Source organism: Cryptomeria japonica, chromosome 8 (assembly GCF_030272615.1).
Source record: "Cryptomeria japonica chromosome 8, Sugi_1.0, whole genome shotgun sequence".
Taxonomy (NCBI): Eukaryota; Viridiplantae; Streptophyta; class Pinopsida; order Cupressales; family Cupressaceae; genus Cryptomeria; species Cryptomeria japonica.
This window is the reverse complement of record NC_081412.1, coordinates 599,189,151-599,212,595: the sequence shown is the minus strand read 5'-3', so window position 1 is coordinate 599,212,595 and position 23,445 is coordinate 599,189,151. Positions and strand designations below refer to the sequence as shown.

Genomic DNA, 23,445 nt, shown 5'->3' with positions numbered 1-23,445 from the left:
GCTTTGAGATCCTCTTCAATAATCTCTTCTTCAAGCAATGCTTTCACTAGGTGAATAATTTTGGATTTAGCTAATTTGGCTGAACGAGTAGGTCCCTTTACCTTATTGGACCTAGAGCCTCTTTTCCTTCTTGTGGCTTTAGATGGAGGAAGGGAGAGGATTTTGAAAGCCCCTCTACTCAAAGCTGGTGTTTTTTTTTTGCTAAATAAGCTCCTTACTGCCTTTTGGGAATGAGGTTTGGAAATCGGGGATAAGATGAGATGAGGACCAGAGCTCATGGCTGGGGGGGAGACCAAAGGAATAGGGCTATGGGGTGGGAGGACCTGACCAGCACTGATGGTACCCAGACTCGCATCAGCAGAGAGGGAAAGGAGAACAAGGGGATCCAGAGCCACTAAAGAAACCAGGGGAGGAGAAGAGGCCATACCTGAAGACTGGTGTAAGGACTTGAGAGGGGCTTGGACTGGTATCCCAACTTCTGCATCCAGCTTCGCGAATCTCTTTTGAGAAATTGGGCTTGCAAATTGATCTGCTTGCTGAGGGGGGAGATTGATGAAACCTATAGACACTGCCAAGGAACTATTGTTAACTATTTGATTTCTCAGTATGCATTTGCCAAGAACTCCTTTTCCAAATCTTGATACTTTTTGTTTCCATCTGCCTAACTTTGAGATGATTTCGAGCTCGCTATAAAAACCTTTGGACAAGTCAATCTCGACATAAATATTTGCTACATCCCTGTTTTGTCCTTCGAAGAAGTCTACTTCAATCCCTACAAGGAATCCAAGAGCATCCCCTATCTTCAAGAGAGCTTCTGGGCACCAGTATTCTGAAGGAAGGCTAACTAGGGATAGCCAGATAGGAGTTTTTTCAAATCTGTGCTGGGTTGGGTCAAACCCTGGTTTCCAATCTAGGTAATGGAATGTAGAGCCTTGGCAGAACAAAGGACTACCCTTTGTGATAGATTGCTTCAATGTCGCATCCACACATTCAATAAACAGGAAGTCGTTCTGTAGTTGTCTCACTGTTATGAGGTCTGGAAAAGATGAAACCCACCACTCCACGAATTCTTTGCTTGTCCCGCCAGTGCCACACCACTTCGCAAAGAAAGCATTCTCCTTGAAACGGACAAGCGAGGGGTCTAGGGCGTTCGAGGGAAGCACAAAGAGTTTACTTCCCATTGCTTTCCTTGACCATTTCTGAGCCTTGCTTCCCCTTCCCTGTTGGTTGGCCCCGAAGGAGAAAGGGTTATGGGAACTCGAGGGGAATACATAGAGATTGCTCCCCGCTTTTCTTGGCCATTTCCGATCCCTGCTCTTAAAACTCCCGTGATTGATCCTTGAGGGGGTAGCATTTCCTGAGACCTTGGCTCGCAGATCCCTCTTCGACGGGCCTAGACTCCTCCATGCCTTGTTAGGCCACTTTGTTGTTAATGAAGGACGGTCTTGTGGGCTTTGGCACGTAGACTGCATTTTCGAGTGCAAAGATTGTTTAGAGGTAAAGCTTCTCTTATAGTTTGAAATGGGGATGCAGTTTGATCCTGTCACAACCATTTTTGCCCAGGAGTTCAAGTCTTGGTATTCCTCAAAAGGATTTTGCTGAGAACTCCTATAAGATCGATTGTCCTGGCTCTGAGATAGCTTTCGAGAATGGAACCCCAATGAATGGCGCTGCTGAGAAGGAAAAAAACCATAAGAATTCCATTCCCTGTTTCTGGTCCAGCCCTGATTATTATTATTAGTACTTGTCTTTAGGCAATACTATTGTAATGAGTTTTTTGTTTTTCCAATTAAGTAGTTATTAAAAAAATTAATTTGAACCAATTACAAACAAATTTTAACTTTTAATTTTTTCAATCTTTTAATTTACCAAAGTCTAATTGTACAATTTTTAACATTATAAATTATGAAAATTATTTTTATAAGCGGATTTTTAGGAAATCCAAAATAATTAGTTTTAGTGGCAACTATATAGCCAAAAATATATGTAAATTTAAGAATATTTTGACCTTAAGCTTTAGCCAGAAATATATGTAAATTGGACCAAATTTAATGTCGATATTTTATACATATTTTATTATATTTAAAAAAAATTATTACTATTTTTATTTAATTAATTTGACTTAATAAAATTATTATCTATAAGACTATTGTTATTTATTATTAATTTTATTTTTTCTTAATATTTAATTTTTTATATAGTTTTGTTTACACATTTTTGTTTATTATATTTGAGTTTTTAAAGTAGATTTAAATCTAAAACTATTTCAATTATTTAACTTTATTTTGTGAAATTAAAAATTTATTAGGATTTCTTTGATTTATATTATTTTTTCTAGTAAAATTTTAATTATTATGAAATAATTATGTTTAATTTTTTTATCTTAATTATTATAATTTTTAAAATATAATCATTATTAAAATTAAATCATAATTATTATTAAAACTATACTAAAAACAAGGCAAGTACTAGCCACTATGTGGCACTTATTTGATTTGACACTTATTTTAACATTATAGAAAATTATTTTTCTACACTTATTGGGGTTTTTAGGAAATCCAAAATAATTAATTTTAGTGGCAACTATTTAACAAAGGGAATAGTCACGGCCACTCTTTCTAAAAAATTAAACTTTCTTTATTTTTGTGATGCATTTTATATTGCTATATTTTATATTGCTATACGTATTATAGATATTTCATAGAGGAAAACAAATATAGAATTTTACTAAAAAAATTGAACTTTCTTTATTTTTGTGATGCATCATTTTATATTGCTATATGTATTATAGATATTTTATAGAGGAAAATAAATATAGAATTTTATAATGTTATATTATTTTAATAATATATTATTATAACATAAATAGATCTATAATCAAATCAAATAAATGCCACATAGTGGCTAGTACTTACCTTGTTTTTAGTATAGTTTTAATAATTATGATTTAATTTTAATAATGATTATATTTTTAAAATTATAATGAATTAAGATAAAAATTTTTTTAGAGAAATCCTAATAAATTAAAGTGTTTATAGGCTAATAATTGTATGGTGAAAGCTTTTGAATTTGACTGTATACTTATTTGTTATCAACATTTATAATCATACTTTATGATTAATAATCAAGATGACCTAGAAAAGAGAATAATCATAATCATACTCTATGTGTGTTTATAATAAATTTATTGTTTAAAATGATTAGATATTTATAATCTAAGTTATTAATGAAAATTTTAGAAAATTAATTAATTGATATTTAATTTAAGTTTATTAATAAAACTTAAATGAATAAATTAATTAAAAATTTTAAAAATAAATATTTAGTATAAATTCATAAATAATGTATAAATTCATTGAAGTGCATCATATAAATTTCATTTATTAAATAGTTTTGAAATATTTTATTTTAGTTTTAAATATGCAATCAAGTTTCATATTTATAAAATATAATGTCAATGTTAATAGAAGAATTATATTTGATAATATATACATTACATAAATATATTATATTTTCAAATATTTGGGCCTCTTTCTTATTTGTAGCATGATTGACTTAACATGTGATATGCAATTGGCATGTGCACCCCTTTATATTGGTGAAATAAATTTGGAAATATATTTCAAATGTAATTCCCTAATCGTCAGATTCCTCCATAACACTCCCAACTTTTATATATGATATTCCAAACAAAACTCCATTTATAATTGAATATCCCATTAAATTAATATTCCCTTTATTTCGTTGTAATGCTATGGGCTATTGGTTTTCTCAATGAATACACCTTTTTTTTTCATTATGATAATATATATTATCATTTGTTGCATATAAATTAATATTATTATGATAATATATATTATCATTTGTTGCATATAGATGGATATTATTATCAAACTTTTCTCTGTAATGTAATGTAACATATGTTCTTGTCAATTTGCCCAATAAAACTTATTTAATCCTTCAATATGTCCTATTTTATAGGTTGGATCTTCGCATGGATTTCATCATTTTTGTGCTTCTTGTAGATTAGTGAGATGTAAATCAAACTAATACATATCTAATGCACTCAAAATAAAGGAAATTGTTGACATTCCAATTTGATGCTCAGCTAAACGTTAAGGTTGTATCCAGCATAGTTAAGGACTACCTTATTCAAATGTGGGTACAATACTTCGTAATAGAGCATGAAGGTTCAAATCTCACTCCTTACTAGACATCCGACAATCCTGATCTGTTGGTGATGTAATCAAAATTCTCTGGCTGGCAATTTCAATAAAAATCTGGCTTCACCTGTATATTTCACAACACCTAGCCATCTTGCCTATTCCAAGTTTTACCCCATACATCGCCACCAAATACCTGTGAATTTCCATGAAATAAAGACATCAAGTTCACAGCCACAGAGGATCTCTACTCTGTTACGAAATCTTCCAAAGTAGATTTCCAATACCGTACCCTGGTATAGCCACAATATCCCAAATCAACAACTTTGTGGCTCCCGCTCCAATGACGCTAGTCATGTACACAAATACGTCACAATTCTCAGTTTTGAACCAGAAAAAACCCAAAGTTTTTTAAAGTTCTAAATGGAAACAAAGAATGTTCATATGCCAAAGATTCCACCAAAGAAATTGACCTCGTTTTACAAGCCCTCTATAAGTTAGGTCAAGAATTTTGATTAAGAAAAAATAGAAACCTATAAAACAACATACCATCAATTTGTAATGCCATTGATTATACTAATAAGGTTTTTTTTTAAGTGACTCCAAGCTCTAGGTCTCGGAAAGGAATCAAGAAGCTCTGTCAAAAAAAATGTAGTAGAGTCAACATCTCAAGACAACCAAACGACGTCATATTTGATTTTAGATAAATTTCCAGTAGATACAGAGTGTTCACTGTACAGTCGACAGGGTTGTCAGATTAATATTAGATATGTCCACTCCCATTTTTAGGGAATTATAATGGTGGCTCATGCTATGCAATTGTTTACACTTCTGTTGCAGCCTCTCAATATGTAATGCCTCGATACTCTCTACTCATTTTCAATTCTATACAATTTAAAAAGAATGATCTTAATTTATGTTTGATTGAAATTCACTGAGCACTTAAGGTGCTAAGGATTTTTGCATTTGAGAACACATCTCTTCATTTCAAAGGAACTATGCCACTTGTAATTATATTAACGTGTACATCCAGTCTAAAGGGAGATTTTATAAGATTGATAAGTTCTTATTGAAACAACTGCTTTGTAAGACCTTTAATCAAGTTATAATTTGAGGACTACAGTTCTACCTCCATTATCAAATAGACTAAATCTTTAAAAAATAATTAAATAAGACCATAAAGACTGATTGTTTCACTTTACTCACATTTCCAAATAAAAAATAAATAGTTTCACTTTAATCACACTTCAAATAAAAAATCAGCTAAGAATTACTGTACACTCCGGTTGCCATAAAGGAAGCATTAAAATTTAATATGTTATATGAAAAATAATTAGACTTCAAATTTCGAAATAATGTTTAAATAAAAACTTTATTTGACATTTAACCCAGGATTTGCAAGTCTAATATCCCTTCTATTCTGCCCTTATGAATGACAGTACCGTGATCAGCACTGGCTAGATCAGAGAACAGATAGTTACTATCTACAAGGCAATAAAATATGTCTTGTAATTTCATTTTACTTTCCTAATAACCACATCAAATTTACATCTTGTTCATCAATAAAATGAATAATGTGACAACACACTTCACCTCTTATTTATATCATTTTTACATGAATAAGGTGTAGCACACAGATAGAGATGTAAACTCTCCACCTCTTACAAATATTTCATAATGGATATGTTGTAGCAAAATATTCTACACGAGGAATAAAAAAATCTTATGTGTTTCTCAAACAACACATAGTTTTAAACAATAAATAATCAAGTAGGAAATGTGTGCCACTTCAACCCTGGTGTAGTTGTAATCTTTGAGATTTAATTTAGTTATTTGCTGCATCCCTCAGCTAAAACTTGTGTGAGATGCCATGTTCTCGTGTTCTCGAGACACCAGCTTCAACTCTGATGTAGTTGTAATCTTTGAGATTTAATTTGGCAGGTACCATAGTGGCGAGTGTTGTTTTTCCTAAGCTCCTATAAACACCAACTGTAGCTAGTGTTGTTTTTCCTATGTGAATTGAAACACCAACTATTGCTAAAGTTGTCTTTCCTAAGCCATTAGAAAAAGCAACTATTGCTAAAGTTGTCTTTCCTAAGCCATTAGAAAAACCAACAAGAGCTAGTTTAATTTTGCCGAAGCTTTTGAAAAAACTAACACTAGCCAGTGTTGTTTTGCCCAACCATCTAAAATTTTAAGCAACCTCAACTTATAATGTTCTTGCCATATTCATCAACTCGATTATTTCGTTCGGTTGCTCCTTTGTCCCAGCTGTTAACAAGTAAAATATGAAATTGTATTAGGATGCTGAAATAATATGACAAAACTGAAGTTTCACATTATCTATGCCCAAAATGAAAACAAGAAGACCAAGATTGAATTGTATTTATCACTTATCAACATTGATGAAAAATAATCCATGTATAAGCATAATCATATAATACACCACCTTATCAACTATAGTACAATTAAAAGTGCACAGCTTGTGAAATGCATTAGTACTGGAGAAAAACGTAAGAACCCAAGCTACCTTTCACCAAATATACTAACAGTTGCAATTGAAAAATTATGTAACCAAAATCTACATAGCTCACCCTTCATATGATTAAAACTTAAAGGACACTAATCAAAAGAAATCAAAAAACATCTATTCAAACTTCAGACTCCAAAAAAAATAAGGTATATTGTCAATTGGAGGGAAATATGGTGGTGAATGACTACAATTAAATCATAGCATGGATCTTGAAGACGGTAATATTTAAAAAGGTTCTCATTCAGACTTTGGTTGGTAAAAATAAATTTGTTCATTTAAGCAGAATGAAAAAGAACAAAAGCCGAGTGTAATAAGTTTTGATTCGATCTATGTTACTGAATCAGCAGAAAAACTAAGCATGATACATTTTGGAATCAGATGCAGGTAATGAAACATTTACGACTTCGTCTAGGGTGTGTTTTTATAGGAAATTTCATTTGGAATCATCAGTTAACACACACAAGTGATTCCATCTTGGTCCAGATTTTTCTGGGGTACTTCTACTAGTATAGATATCTTAAATATTCATTGTAGAATACCTCTAGACATTAACAAACTTGCAATAATTTCCACGTGTTTTAGTTGACATAAACCCTAAAAATTCATTTTCAACTGCACTTTGAAAAAGGCCTTGCATTTGTTTCATTGGTTGGGGTTATCAGTGTTGTCGTATATAGCTGTGGGAGTAATCCTTTGGCAATAGACATTATCCAAATAAGCAATTAGCCTTTCGGCTTTGCTTATTTGTATCTTGCGATTATTCCTTTTATATTATTAAGTGAGCCAACTTAATGAATCACCGCCACCCTTAACGAAGAGTCGTCTTGGTTTGAAGGGTGTCGACCTTTGATTAAGAAGCATCTTCACTAGGGTATATAGGGAGATCAATTCTCCTCTAATTAGCATCGAACATACACACAGCAGATCGTTGGACGACAACAACATGGTATCAGAGCTTGCATCGTTTTTGGGTCAATCGACAGTTTAAACTCCTTACGATCATATTTGTGGTCTCCTCCCACCTTGTTCTTTCCATGACTAGAGTCAAAGCCATCGAGTGAAGGCACAACAGAAGGCCGATTAAAATGTTGTATCGATTTTGAGGACTGAATCGTCTTTGGCATTGAAGGCTAGCAGTATAACTTGCATCGGAGGTCGGGAGATCATATTGTGCATTCCTATCGTAGCCCTATATTATTGAATTGAAGTTGCAATAGCATTGTTGAAAAATAAATTGAATGAATGATTCAATAATCGGATGATTACATTGAACGATATACACACGTATATAGAGGTTACAAGACGATGTTCTATAATTAGAACATAACGTTAAAGTAAAAGATTAAAGAGCTAAAAGCTAAATTAAGCTTAAAAGCTAATTAACTAAACAGAAAAAGCTAAATGCTAGATAAAGCTTAAAAGCTAATTAATTAAAAAGAAAAAGCTAAATGCTAAATAAAGCTTAAAAGCTAATTAACTAAAAAGCTAAATGACCATTAAACAAGGAACTAAATATAGGTGACTAAACTATAATTAAATATTCTAATACCCTCCCTTAATGGTCATGCTATCTATCACAACCAAGCTGCCCTCTAAATTTGAGAAACTTTGCCGGGCTCAAGGACTTGGTGAGGATATCTGCAGTCTGATCTTTTGTAGGAATGTACTGCAGTATCACTGATCCATCTTCAACATGCTGGTGGATGAAATGACAATGAAGCTCCACATGCTTTGTCCGCTCATGGAAGACTGGATTTTTGGCTAATTTTAGAACCCCTTGATTATCACAAAACAAGGGAGTAGGTCTTGGTTGAGACATTTGCATGTCTACAAGCATCCTACGTAGCCAAATTGTCTCACATGCTGCCTTAACAGTTCTCCAATACTTTGCTTCGGTCGAGGAAAGAGCTATTGCCTGTTGCTTCTTGCTGGTCCATGTGACTGCACCTATACCCAAGCTGAAAACATACCCAGAAGTTGACTTTCTGTCATCAACACAACCTGCCCAATCTGAGTTTGTAAAACCAACTAGCCTAGGATCTTTGCTTCTGCTGTACAGAATGCCAAAATCAGGAGTGCCCTTCACATATCTAAGCACAAGCTTCGCTGCAACCCAATGTTCAACTTTTGGGGCTGACATGAAGCGAGAAATATAGCTCACAGCATAACTGATGTCAAGTCTAGTGGCAGTGAGATAGATGAGGCTGCCCACTAGTTGCCTAAATGAAGACTCATCCACTACAGGTGAATCTGATTTGGCTGATAATTTGAGCCCTATCTCCATAGGTGTAGATGCAAGTTTACAATCTTGCATTCGAAACTTATCTAGTAGGCTCTTGGCATACTTTGATTGAGAAATGAATATGTGGCTATCAGTCTACCAAACTTCTACATCAAGACAATAATGGATAAGTCCCAAATCTATCATATCAAAATGCTGACACAAATTTTGTTTGACCTGCATGATCAGATGTGCTGCATTGCCAGTAATTATGAGATCATCAACATTGACTACTAGAAATAGAATATCATCACTAGCATGTTTGACATACAAATTGGGATCTGAAGGACTCCTCTAAAAGCCTTGATCAATCAAGTACTTATCAATTTAGATGTACCATGCACCAGGAGCCTGTTTGAGGCCATAGAGTGCTTTGACTAGTCTACATGCCTGGCGTTCCTTACCGGCAACCTTGAAACTTGGAGGCTGCGTCATGTAGAATTCTTCCTGCAAATCACCATTGAGAAAGGCACTCTTGACGTCCATTTGATGGAATTTCCATCCAAATTGAGCTGAGAGAGTGAGGACAAGCCTAATGGTACTCATCTTGGCTGTGGGAGCAAATGTCTCTTCATAATCGATGCCCTCCTTCTGTGAAAACCCTTTTGCCACCAACCGAGCCTTGTACTTATCAAGACTTCCATCAGCTTTATACTTGACTTTAAACAACCATTTGCAGCCAATGGGCTTCTTTCCTGGAGGAAGATCGGACAATACCCAAGTGTTGTTTTTCTGAAGACTATGTTGCTCCGCTGCCATAGCCTTTTCCCATTCAGGTACACCGTTAGCCTCAGTATGTGTTTGAGGCTCATAAATACTGTGAAGGTTGGCCATAAGAGCAAAATTAACTGTGTTGTTGGCTCTTACCTCTAACGGATCTACCCTCAATGAGCTCATCATCATGAAGATCACCAATGGTCTTGGCCCACCACTTAGGTCGGAGAGTAGAAGTACCAACATCTGTTGCAGGATGAAGAGTGCCTTGAATATCTGGAGCAAGCTTCTCTGGATGTGGATCGAGAAGATCTTGAGGAAAGTCGGGGGGTGCAATGTCATGCCTGGGAGACCCCACAACTTCAGAGTCAACTATATCCCTCCCATCAAGTGGAGCTAAGGGAAGATGAACACCCATACTTACAGCCTTTGGAGGGTGATCCTCAGTGCTCAAATCAAGAGAGGAAGGCTGAAAAGGCCCTCTTTCTTCATCAAATACTACATCTCGACTGAATATGAGGTGATTAGTGTCTATATCAACCAGCCGATATGCCTTGTGGTTGTCGCTGTAGCCGGTGAACATCAATTTTTGACTCTTTGGATCCAGTTTGGTGCGCGTGGCATCTAGAATCCAAACATAAGCTGTAAAGCCAAAAACTTTCAAATGACTGATTTTGGGCTTCCTGCCAGACCAAGCTTCCTCTGGAGTCATCTTCTTAACGGCCTTTGTGGGAGACCGGTTCAAAAGGTAGACTGCAGTGAAGACCACTTCCGCCCAAAAGTGTTTTGGAACATTTCTATGCTCCAACATAGACCGAGCCATCTCAGTGACTGTACGGTTCCTGCGCTCAACAACACCGTTCTGCTATGGGGTGTAAGGTGTGGTAAGCTGATGCTTAATGCCATGTGATGCACAAAAGTTGGTGAACTTTGTGGAACAAAATTCCCCTCCATTGTCGGACCGAAGAGTGACTATCTGACAGCTAGACTCTTTTTCCACTAAGGCCTTAAACGTTTGAAACATGGTGAACACCTCTGATTTCTGCTTAAGAAAATAAACCCACATGCGTCTGTTGAAATCATCAACAAATAATAGAAAATACCTACATCCAGTGACTTGTGGAGTGTTCATGGGACCACAGATGTCTGCATGAACGAGTTGCAAGACCTTGGATGCTCTCCAAGTGTCTCCATCTGAAAACGGAGTCCTATGCTGCTTTCTAGCTTGACACGCTCCGCAAACTCCATGATTCTGAGTTTGAATCTCAGGTAATCCTACGACTAGATCCTCTCGAACCAACTGAGAGAGATAGTGGACATTGAGATGCCCATATCGTTGATGCCAAAGAGTGCTAATGGAAGTACTCCTAGCTGCCATGGCGAGCTCCTGAGAACGAGTAGAATCAACAAGTCTATAAAGACCATGATCCTCAATACCAACTACAACTGTAGTGCGAGTCTCCCTGTCAACAATGTTGCACTTGTGCAACCCGAAGACGACATCCAGCTGTGGTGAATGCTGCATAATCCGACTAACTGACAGTAGATTGAGCTTCATACCATGTACAAAGTATACATTGAGGAATATTAAATCCCTCCCACCAGATGAAATCTAAACGTTGCCCTTGTCGACAACAGTATACTCTTCGCCTCCACCAAAGATCATTGAATCAGTGAAAGGCATGTACTCTGTAAACCAATCTCGACGATGTGTGAAATGTCGAGAGGCTCCAAAGTCAATGTACGAGGCTGATGATTGAATATCATCAGAGGAGGTTTGGGCCATGAATGCATAGAGGGCAGATTCATTTTGATCAGGATGCGTGGCAGAATTGGCTTTCTGCTTGGACACTCCCTGTTTGGATTGCTAGGATGCTATCAATTTCCGACAATCTTTCACCAAATGGCCATATATATGACAGTAGGAACACTGTAAGCTCTTCTTTTTGGTAGACTGCTGAGGTTGACCTTGACCTTGTCCTTTCTGCTGGAAGGACGGAGCTTTACCCTTGTACTTATGCGAAGCTGAGGCTGTGAAACCCTGTTCAATGGATGAACTAGCGCTGCTTCCAAATTGCTACTTCCATCAATCCTATTGTAGCAGCTTGTTGCAAGGATCAGGAAACTTCAAATCAACACTAGTAGAGGAGATATTGAGCATATCAATGAAATGCTCGTAGGATCTGGGAAGGCTTTTCAGCGTGATCACTACCATACCCTCTTCCACCATGGTTCGGCCTATAGCTTCTAACTAATCACGGATGTCCTTGATCTTCATAAGATGTGCCTAGATAGATGACTTCTCATCCATCATGATAGATAACAACATATTCTTTAGAAAGAAAGCTCGGCTCTTGTCGGACGTTTCATGAAGATCCTTCAAAAGATCCCAAATCTCTTTTGTTGTTTTACCTGAAGGCACCTGTGGGAGTTGATCATCTGTGACGGAGAGTTTGATAAGCATGACAGCCTCTCGATTCTTCACATCATGTTTGTCTTGATCATCACCTACTGCTGTAGGACGAGATTCCTTGCCCAAAACAAGCTGATCAAGGCAACGATACTCAAAGATGGTAAGCATACGTTGTTTCCAAGTGTTGTAATTGCGGCCGTTGAACTTTTGACTGTGTTCCAACATGATGTTGGTTAATGATGCCATTACAGAAATCGAGGTTGATCAAGGTCAACTAAGTGAAAGCAAGAGACAGAAGAATCTGATTTTTTAAAAATCAGAATAGAAGCAACTGTTGAAAAAACTGAAACCCTATAGGAGAATTCTAGCACAAATTCCAAGGCACGAATTTCGAGGTTTAAAATAAACCCAAAAATTAAAATGTTTTTGCACTTAAAACAGCATAAATGGTGCCTAAAAAAACAGCAAAAATCCCAACGTCCACAGAAATAGCAAAAATTGTAAACTGTTTTTAAATTCCAAGGCAAATTTGCTAGCACAAAAATCGAGGCACGAAAAACGATGCACCCAAAAAATCTAACGACGACCCAGTTGAGGTCTCCAAAAACCCACCAAGAATCTGCAACCAAAATAAAATTTCAACTTGAACTGAAGGGTCAAAACCCTAGTCGAAAATTGCAGAAACCTAGGAAAATTTTCAACCTGCAAAAAAAATAAACTGCCCAGGAAGAGAAAAAAATCTGCTTTACAGTTTTAAAAAAAAATCTCTTCAATAAAAACTTTGAAAAATTTTAATAACAAAAATTTTCAAAATTTTTAATTTCCATGCTCTGATACCATGAAAAATAAATTGAATGAATGATTCAATAATCAGATGATTACATTGAGCGATATACACACGTATATATAGAGGTTACAAGACAATGGTCTATAATTAGAACATAACGTTAAAGTAAAAGATTAAAGAGCTAAAAGCTAATTAACTAAACAGAAAAAGCTAAATGCTAAATAAAGCTTAAAAGCTAATTAATTAAAAAGAAAAAGCTAAATGCTAAATAAAGCTTCAAAGCTAATTAACTAAAAAGCTAAATGACCATTAAACAAGGAACTAAATATAGATGACTAAAATATAATTAAATATTCTAATAATTGTATCAGCCAATCTATTAATAATCAATAACTCAATCGACCTTGATGCATAGATAAGTAAGGATTGTTGGTGGTTGTAAATCCATCTATATCGGCATTATCTTGACAAAGAGCCCGAATGGCCATTTTTCAGTTTTATGTGGCATTGAACATTGGCAATTCTCTATAGCAGCGCATTGGCATTTGATTTTATTTTGTGATGCATTTATCTACAGCCGGTAATTATCCTCAATGGGCATTTACAATCATTCATTGAATTTGTGAAGGCTGCGAGCTTTGAGCAATAATCACATGATGTGTTGTCAATCATCTCATTCGTTGAGTTTTGCACAGACTAGCACTTGGCAGTGACAGTAAAGGATGCATCTTAGAAGGCCGCAAAGGAAATTGATCTAGCATTGTTGACTTCATTTGTATGTTGTCTCTGACTGGGAACATTTGTCATTGACGGTCCCTATGTTGGGTATAGTCTTCGCCAACTAGCGATATTGTGCAAAGTTTGTGGAGAGCTTTGTAACTGCTTGAATCGACATCTTATTCAAGCTCTGAGCCTCATTGTCGACTTCTTCCACTTCATCGTGGCATGCATTTTACAATGCTTTATCATCAAAGTTGCTTCTCAGTATTGATGCTCTCGCTGGACATGTCAATTGGCAAAGTCAAATACCTGTGCAACAATAGATGTACATGGAATAGACTTCACCAATGAGGTCATGTACACATAGGCCAGGGGCCAATGCAGTTGAAGATTGGGAGGATGATCATGAAACTAGCTCAGGGAGTCTAGTCATCCCATGAAGTATGTTTGGTGCTTGAGGGTCCAGAGGGAGTTTGACAAACCAACAGAGGCAACCTTGGACAAGGAGGTCAGAAGGTTGATGCAAGTACTTGGAGATTCAAAGGGAGTCTAACAAATCAACAAAGGCAACCTTGGACGAGAAGGTTAGGAGGTTGATACTAGTACTTGAAGCCCTTGCTGAGAGGGAGTCTCAGCATCAATGATTCCTTGAGATGTACTTTTATGCATTCTTCTTTGTGAGAGAGAAGTTTGAGGTGCAAGCCCTTGTTAATGCATTCTTCTCTGTGAGAGAGAAGTTTGAGGTGCAAGCCCTTGTTAATGCATTCTTCTCTGTGAGAGAGAAGTTTGAGGTCCAAGCCCTTGTTGATGCATTCTTCTTTGTGAGAGAGAAGTTTGAGGTGTAGGCCCTTATTAATACATTCTTCTCTGTGAGAGAGAAGTTCAAGGTGCAAGCCCTTGTTCATGCATTCTTCTCTGTGAGAGAGAAGTTTCAGGTGAAAGCCCTTGTTCCACCCTCTGGGAGTAGCCAAGGTGGATGTCCTGTTGAGAGACTCCATGACAACATCACTTGTGTTTGTTCACCCTCTGGGAGTAGCCATGGTGACCGTCATGATGAGATGACGACATCACATTGAGTGACTCCGTGATGGTCACTTGTGTTCATATTCATTTCCATACATGTGTGTAGCCATGATGGATGTCATCACGTTGAGTGCCTCCGTGATGAACTTTGTTCCACCCTCTGGGAGTAGCCATGGTGGATGTCACTCCATGACTCAGATATCAGGAAGGATTCCTCCCTAGCTAAGAAGCAGTGTTGTCGTATATAGCTGTGGAAGTAATCCTTTGGCAATAGACGTTATCCAAATAAGCAATAAGCCTTTCGGATTTGCTTATTTGTATCTTGCGATTATTCCTTTTATATTATTAAGTGAGCCGACTTAATGAATCACCACCACCCTTAATGAAGAGTCGTCTTGGTTTGAAGGGTGCCGACCTTTGATTAAGAAGCATCTTCGCTAGGGTATAGAGGGAGATCGATTCTCCTCTAATTAGCATCGAATATACACAGCAGATTGTTGGAAGACAACAACAATTAGTCCCTAGGTTTGGCAACCCTTGTGTTGTGTCGTCTCACAATAGCTTTTATTAACATCTTCTCTTGCGCTCTCGGTTGAAGCTTATAAAAAACAATGTATGCATATGGCAAAGATAAATGCTTTATCCTTCTCTAATCTGGTGTATCATTTGTCAAACAATTGCAAGCATGCCATAAAAATTTCATTTTTATGTAGCAGTCAAGAAGAGTGTAGACTTTGAGTTTTGGTCTTTGGATGACATGGCACACCCCATTCAAGATGTGATTACTCTCCTTACTTATGTTACCTTTGATTGATGGCTAAGGGGCAAGAAAAATAAGAGACCGTGTCCATCCTCTCTACTTCACCGAGTTGACTATGTATGATGGGTGGAAACAGAGTCGTAATCTTTGAACTCTCCATTTCCTATGTCAAAAAAACTACTATAATGTTGTAGCATTCAACAGCAACACCCACTTACTAAAATCCCCTTTATTTTAGATGCAACTTAATTGTATATATAGTATACGATTGATCTGATCTGCCTATTAAATATTTATAACATTTACTGTTAATAATGATGTTGGTTTTGATTAAGACCTATATGACCCACTTAACATCAATTATTAATTATTATTTTAATATTAATGAATATCAGTTATGATAGTAGAGTTTGATAAATATGTATCTGGTCAGTAAATCAAAATACCAGTTTGCAAATGTATACATCTGATTTTTATATGTTTTCTGACATACCCAACCCCCAAAATATTTTTGCCATACTGATACCTAATAAACCCACAACTTCCATCCTAAATTATTTGAATCAAGCATGGATACACGATTTAGTTATGAATGATGGTGCTACAGATTTATGTTTTGGGCCTTTAAACAAATACACTAAAATGTAAAGGCAAAATAAATATATGCAGAATCTCCCAATGGTAAGGAAACTGAATGAAAGAAGGAGCACCACTTAAGAAGGTAAAAGCGGCAAGCAAGAAAGAAACAAAAGAAAGCAAAGAAAATGAGAAAAGGATTCTGCTCTCTTTAAACCCTAACCCTACTTTGGAATAAAACCAAAGCCTCCCAATGACCCAAGCGCCTCACTTAGAAGTAATTACTCCTTGAATTTGTGCAGCAATCTTGCCCCAAATGATACTGAAAACCTCTGTAATTTTTCCTGCAATGTCAGAAATTACACAAGAAGACAAGTAGGCCAAAAATCTAATATTTTATTGAGCTTTTGTTATTCTTTTGTGCTGTATCTTTAATACTGAGAATTAACTGAAAGAAGAAAATCAAGTGAAACAAAAAATAAGATGTTCATACTCATAGCATGTCATTCTTTAAAAAAAAAATCAAAATAATGGGTAGCCTCCTTCTCCTGCCCGCTAAGAATAAAATGCATAGATATCATCCTCCCTAAGAGAGGAAACCTATCCAACAGTCATTACAAAACACCCAATATCTGTGATCCACTGTTTCCAATAGAAACCAACTAAACTGGTATCACAAGAGAATCTTTGGACTGAATCTCTGGAGACCCTTCCAACAAAAGCCATCACAGCCAGACCAGAAAGTTTTTGAATGAAGCATTCTCCTTCACAAACAAGGAGGAAGGATTAGCATGCATTAGTTCAACATACCATATACACAAACTCAGAGCTTCCAGTATTGCAACCTTAGGCTCTCATACACTTAAGTCTTTTTTTATAATTAAATGCATTTTATTTTACAGATTTTAACAATTTCTTTTTCTTATTAGCTGTATTTATACTAACAGATTTTAAAAACTTCTCTTCTTGAGTTCACTTACCAATCTCTCCAAGTGCATCTCCAGTAACTCAGACTAGATTACAGATTTTAAAAATTCAAATACAACGACTACCTTTCAATCTCCACTCACTCATTCTTTATAATTAGCTGTATTTTTACAATAGAGTACCCAATTTTTCCCAATGTAATCTCCACCCATAAGCATTTTTACTTTACAAATCTTAACAATTCAAATACACTTTCCAGCATTCTATGACCTTGTAAAATTATTTTACTTAAGAAAATCAAACAATTCAAAGACGATATTTCATGATTTCACTTGCAGATCTTTCCAACTCCATTTTCATATGGTTTATTTGCCGATCTTACTATTTCAACTAATTCCCCTAAAAATTTTAACCTCATAAACAATACTCTATAATTTCGCTTGCATATCCTCCCAATCCCACTCTCATATGATTTTACATGTCAATCTTATCATTTCAACCCAATCCCTAAAATTTGAACAATTAAAAAATCATATTCCATAATTTCGCTCGCAGATCTTTCCGATTCCGTTCTCCTATGATTTTCCTAGCCAATCTTACTAATTCAACTAATTCCACTCGCATAAATTCAAAACCAACTTTTTTTTCTGACTACACAATTTTTTTCTTAACCGTCTTCAAAATTCCGTTCCCCTATAGTTTTATTTAACAATTTTTCAAACTTGGACTTTCTTTTTAAAAAAATCAGGAATAGGTGCGTCCTTCAGATCCATTGGAGGACCTCTATAATTTTCCCTAACAATCTTTCCAACGCCATGCCATTCTTTTAATCTATTAAACATATCTTTTTTAATTATGTCCTATAATTTTACTTAAATATATTTTCCAAATTGATCCATTCTCGTGAGCTAATTTCAAAATATTTTTTCAGTTCTTAAATTATACTCACCGATCTTTCCAATTCCGTCCATTCTAATTGCAAAATTTGAAGAAAATTTTCCATCGAACTTTGTGAAACACATTTGCAACATCTGTCAATTAAACCATCAACAAGCAGCTACTTATAATAAAATACCAAAACTGTAACATACTATTTATTCTAAAAAATAAAATCCATTAATTCATATTAGATGGCACTAGGTGATGTTATTTACCTGATGATTTCACCATTTTAGAAGGCTGCGGTAAAAAACTACTGCTACAAGGTTCTCCTCAGAAAAAGAAAACGGCCGCCACGTTTATTTTTACATATTAGAACCCTAATTCTAGCCGCCTTAGGGCTTACTCAATAGCTTAGATAAAAACCCTAAACGTTGACAATCAGCCGAATAGTCTTCTTCTAAATAAACATCCCACTCGAAAGGCAAGGTAGAGAGCTATATCCGAAACTAGTTAATTGGAGATTACCCTAATATTCTCGGGAATAATTTAGGGACAATAAATAAATTCTAATATTCAAAGGGAAAAAAATAATTTCTAAAATTCTCAAAAATAATTTAGGGAAAATAAATAAATTTTAATATTTTTGGGAATAATCAAAGGAACAAAAACTTGAAAATAACTAAGAAAAAATAAATAAATCTTAATCTTCTCAAAAATAATTAAAGGAAAATAAATAAACCTTAGCAATTTCGAATATAGATGGAAGACTCGTCGAGTTTTTTTAGCTCAATGAGTATTTACATTATTAACTCACACAAAAACTTGTAGATTTTTTGAAAAAAAAATTGCCAAGTTTTTCACAATTAACTCAGCAAGTCTTTGACAAAAACTCAGTTGCATAAAATTTAAAGAGGTTTAAACTCGTCAAAATTTTATCTAATTTTTTTTCATGTCAGTCACATTCTCTTCATCAAAATATATACATGAAATATAACATTTAAGTATAAGAAAGGAAAATTTATATTTCATTTATATATTAGCAAGATGTTTGAGAGTGATTTAAGATCTCTAGGAATCATAATGCAAATTATAGGTTTTAGAAGATCCTTTGAAATTTCAAATAGTCAAATTTCAGTAATCAGTAGGCTTCTATCAGCATTCTCACTCTCTCTCTATCTCACTCACTTTATCCACCCCAAAATCTAGACATATCTATCTCCCTATCACTCTTCCTGCATCCACTCTCTATACCACTCTTTGTCTCACTCTCTCCTCTCTCCCCCAAGATCTAGACCTCTCTCTACCTTCTCTCTCTCGCCCCCAAACCCTTGTGAGGGGTGCTACCCCCAACCTCATTTTGGCGAGGTGGAGGAGCCACATCGAACTCTAAGGATTAGACCCTCTAGTTCTACTTCTCCCCTAGTTTTCACTAGAGCTACAAAGAGGAAGATGTAAAATGTTTTGACATAGTATTTACTTTTAGTTTTATAAAAATAATTTGCTATTTCATTTTGTTTTAGACAATCAGCCATCAACATTCCACATAAGGATGTCATTTTGTACCCAATTTGCATTTAAATCAATCAAATATATCTTAGACTCGGTTTGTTTCTTTTGTGTCATTTATTGATTCATTGGATGCATCTCCTCATTGAATTTTGTAAAAAAAAATGTATTTCCAATTGAATTTAAGAAAAATTTTAAGTTGTCAAGTTTTTTTTGCAGGTGCTAGTGAATTTTTCCTTTTGACAAGTAGTTCAACTATGATCTCAAGTATAACAAGTTAGTTGGACATTACCCTAATATTCTAGGAAATAATATAGGGAAAATAAATAAACTCTATAATATTCTTGGGAATATTCAAAGGAAAATAAATACACTCTAAAATTATTGGAAATAATCAAAGGAAAATAGGCTTGGGAATAACTAAGTGAATAAATAAACCTGAATAATCTCATATATAATCAAGGGAAATAAACAAACACTAGTAATCTCGAGGGTAATTATTAGTCCCCGTAGAAGGATAGTTTTATATATAGAGAAAGAATAAAAGAAAGATTACAAATAATAACAACTACCACAAATAACTAAGGAAATTGTATTGAAGTCGATAGGCTTTTAGTGTAGGGTTTTTGGCCGGAAAGTTGTCAGCTATCCCGGGAAAGTGATTTTCGGTCACATTTTGCAAGAAGTTGGTCATCATGGTTTCACGTTGATCAATGCTTGCAAGTGGGAGTTGTCGATGCAAGGGTTTTTGGTCAGAACGTTGTCAGCCATTCAGGGAAAGTGATTTTCGATCACGTTTTATGGAAAGTTGGTCATCATGGTTTCTCGTTGGTCGATGCTTACAAGTAGGACCTGTCAATGCATCCATTGTAGGGCTTGAAGTGACATGGGTAGGTTGCCTTAATAGCTCTCAAAATTGGCAGTCGTTTTTGGGTGATTGATGCTTGTTGATGTGTATGCCTATTTACAGTTTGATGCGCTCGGCGCAGGGTGTGAGGTGATGTGGGTGGTTTGGTTGTTTACAATTTGATGCATGCATCGCAGGGTGTGAGGTGACGTGGGGAAGTTGCCTTTATAGCTTTGGAAAGTGTATTTTTGGCAAGCATTTTCATGGAGATTCGATGGTCATATGTAAGTGGCAGGTGTCAATGTATTTGGTGTATGGTTGAGCTAATGTGGTCAGCTTGCATTTGAAAGAGGGAGGAAAAAACAGTAAAGGGTAAAAATACAACGCTGCACGTCACACTTTTATAAAGGAAATGGCCAATGCTGATTCAACTTTTTAAATTGAATAAATAGAAAGTGAAATATATAATTTGAATTTTGAAATGATGTAAACTAATAAAATGTATATTCTTTTGTATATTTTATGTTTGTAATTTTTATAAAATTTTAAAAATTGTTTGAATATAGTTTTGTAAAAAGTAAATGTTAGCAGCAAAGAAGAGGAAAACTGAGAGGGAGGGGTGAATCAGTTTTCACCAGATCTACAAACTTAACTATAAAAACAGATCTGATAAACTGCAACAATAATAAAGATAAGAAAATTGATAGCACAACACACAACACCAAGATTTTTGATGTGGAAAACCCAGTTAAGGGAAAAACCATGGTGGGAACCTACTCACAGTAAGATGATACTCTACAGTAGTATGTGAAAATATTACAATGGGGAACGCACATGCATTCAGGCACACTGCCTAGAGCTTAATGCTCAAATACAATGACCCAGAAGGCTACAACCCTCAGGGAAGTCTCACTGACTTACAACAAGATTCGAACTACAATTCAGAAGAAATGAACTGAAAGAATAGCATCTCCAAATGCCTGATTATAGTTACAGTTAAGCACAATTGTTTGCTCTGCAACACCAATCTCACCTCAATCACAATGTCAAAGGATGAATTACTTGCTCGCACATACATCACTCTCTAATAATTAAGACACACCCTCTACACCTAAATTACATGAATATAGTACCTATTTATATATTTCATCAACCTTGGTAACAAGATTGGCTAAACCCTAAACTCACAATTACCAAATTACATCACATGATACAAAGATCGACCACCAGACCAATATAATGATTTACATGACATAACATGGACCTAATTCAAATTCCCAAATGTCAACTCCACCGAAAATCACGCCAAGAACAATTGCAACACGCTACACCACCAGAAATACCACATAATACAAAAATCACCACCGATTTAGCAAAATCACCAAAAACTCGCACAACAATCAATGTGGATCATCAAAACAAATAGGACACAATTAGGAAACACCAATAAGCACGTTGGAATCATCAATAACAGATGCACTTGTTGGATATTGGAGAGATTGTTTGACATTGTTGATGTTAGGATATGTTGTTGTCATTGATGTCAACATATTCCTGTGAATTGTTCCGGTGTGTGTAGATTGGGAAGAACTTATGATCTGGTTTGCAGTTTTGTTTTGTTGATCAATGCTTTGCCCAATACAATATTTCCTCCGGTATATTTCGGTGTGATTAGAACTTGAGCTAAGATTTTGGGAGATTGTTTGGGATGGTTTTATGCATCTTCATTTAGGATGGATTATGATTTGGTGCTCCGCAAGATATCTTTCTTCGTGACATTTGTTGATTGGTTGTGTTCAATTTTTCAAATATTGATCGATGAAGATTTGGTAAGTGGTGTTGGTGTAGCTATTATTGATGATTCTAACGTGCTTGTTGGTGTTTTCTAATTGTGTCCTATTTTTTTTATGATCTGCATTGATCATTGTGCGATTATTTGGTGATTTTGCTGAACTGATAATGATTCTCGTGTTATGCGATGTTTTTGGTGTAGTGTGTTGCGGTTGTTCTTGGCATGATTTTCGGTGGAGTTGAGCGTTTGGGAATTTGAATTATCTCCATGTTATGTCATGTAAATTATTATATTGGTCTGGTGGTCGATCTTTATATCATGTGATGTAATTTTGTAATTGTGAGTTGAGGGTTTAGTCGACCTTGTTATCAAGGTTGATGAATTGTATAAATAGGTATTCTATTCATGTAATTTAGGTGTAGATGGTGTGTCTACATTATAAGAGAGTGATGTATGTGCGAGCAAGTGATTCATCCTTCGATATTGTGATTGAGGTGAGATTGGTGTTGCACAGCAGACAATTATACTTAACCAAAATTGTAATCAGGCATTTGGAGATGTTATTCTTTTAATTCATTTCTTTCAGATTGTAGTTTGAATCTTGTCGTGAGTCAGTGAGACTTCCCTGAGGGTTGTAGCCTTTCGAGTCATTGTATTTGAGTAGTGAGATCTAGGCAGTGTGTTTGAATGCATGTGCATTCCCCATTGAAATATTTTCACATACTACTACAGAGTATCATCTTACTATGGGTAGGTTCCCACCATGGTTTTTCCCTTAATCGGGTTTTCAACATCAAAAATCTTGGTGTTGTGTATTGTGCTATCAATTTTCTTATCTTTATTATTGCTACAATTTATCAAATCTATTTTTAAAATTAAGTTTGTAGATCTGGTGAAAACTGATTCACCCCCCCTCCTAGTTTTCCTCTTCTTTGTTGCCAACAACACTAGCACCACTTATCAAATCTTCATCGATCAACATCTAAAAAATCAAGAACATAACCAATCAGCAACTATCGTGAAGAAAGATAACTTGCAGAGCACCAAATCACGATCCATCTGAAATTAAGATGCATAAGACCATCCCAAACAATCTCCCAAAATTTTAGCTCAAGATCTGGTCACATTGGAATATCCCGGAGGAAATACTGAACTTTGCAAAGCACTTATTAGCAAAACAAAACTGCAAATCGGATCATAAGATCCTCCCAATCTACACACACCGAAGAAATTCACGTGAATATATTGACATCAATGACAACAACATATCCTAGCAACAACAATGTCCAACAATGTCCCCCTTTGGCATTGATGGCAACATATGAATGTGAAAAATAATCAATGCAAAGAAAGAAGATATCTTTAGCAAACTCCCCCTAAGATCAAGACATATAAAGTAGTTTTTCACATGATCTCTCTCCCCCTTTGACAACAATGCCAAAGATCTCAAAATACATAACCAAACTCTCTCTCTCCCCAAAACAGAAACATGAATCTTAGGAATCTCTCCCAACAGACTAC

General features: G+C 35.5%; 1 long non-coding RNA gene across 1 annotated transcript; it reads right to left on the bottom strand.

The window, feature by feature from the left end:
- Positions 1 to 5,665: 5,665 nt before the first annotated feature.
- LOC131049316 (uncharacterized) lies at positions 5,666 to 18,251 on the bottom strand. The gene is made up of 3 exons (XR_009106710.2): positions 18,052 to 18,251; positions 17,847 to 17,928; positions 5,666 to 6,434 (listed from the first exon to the last, which is right to left on the bottom strand). It is a non-coding gene; the product is annotated as an uncharacterized LOC131049316 (long non-coding RNA).
- Between the last annotated feature and the right edge of the window lie 5,194 nt (positions 18,252 to 23,445).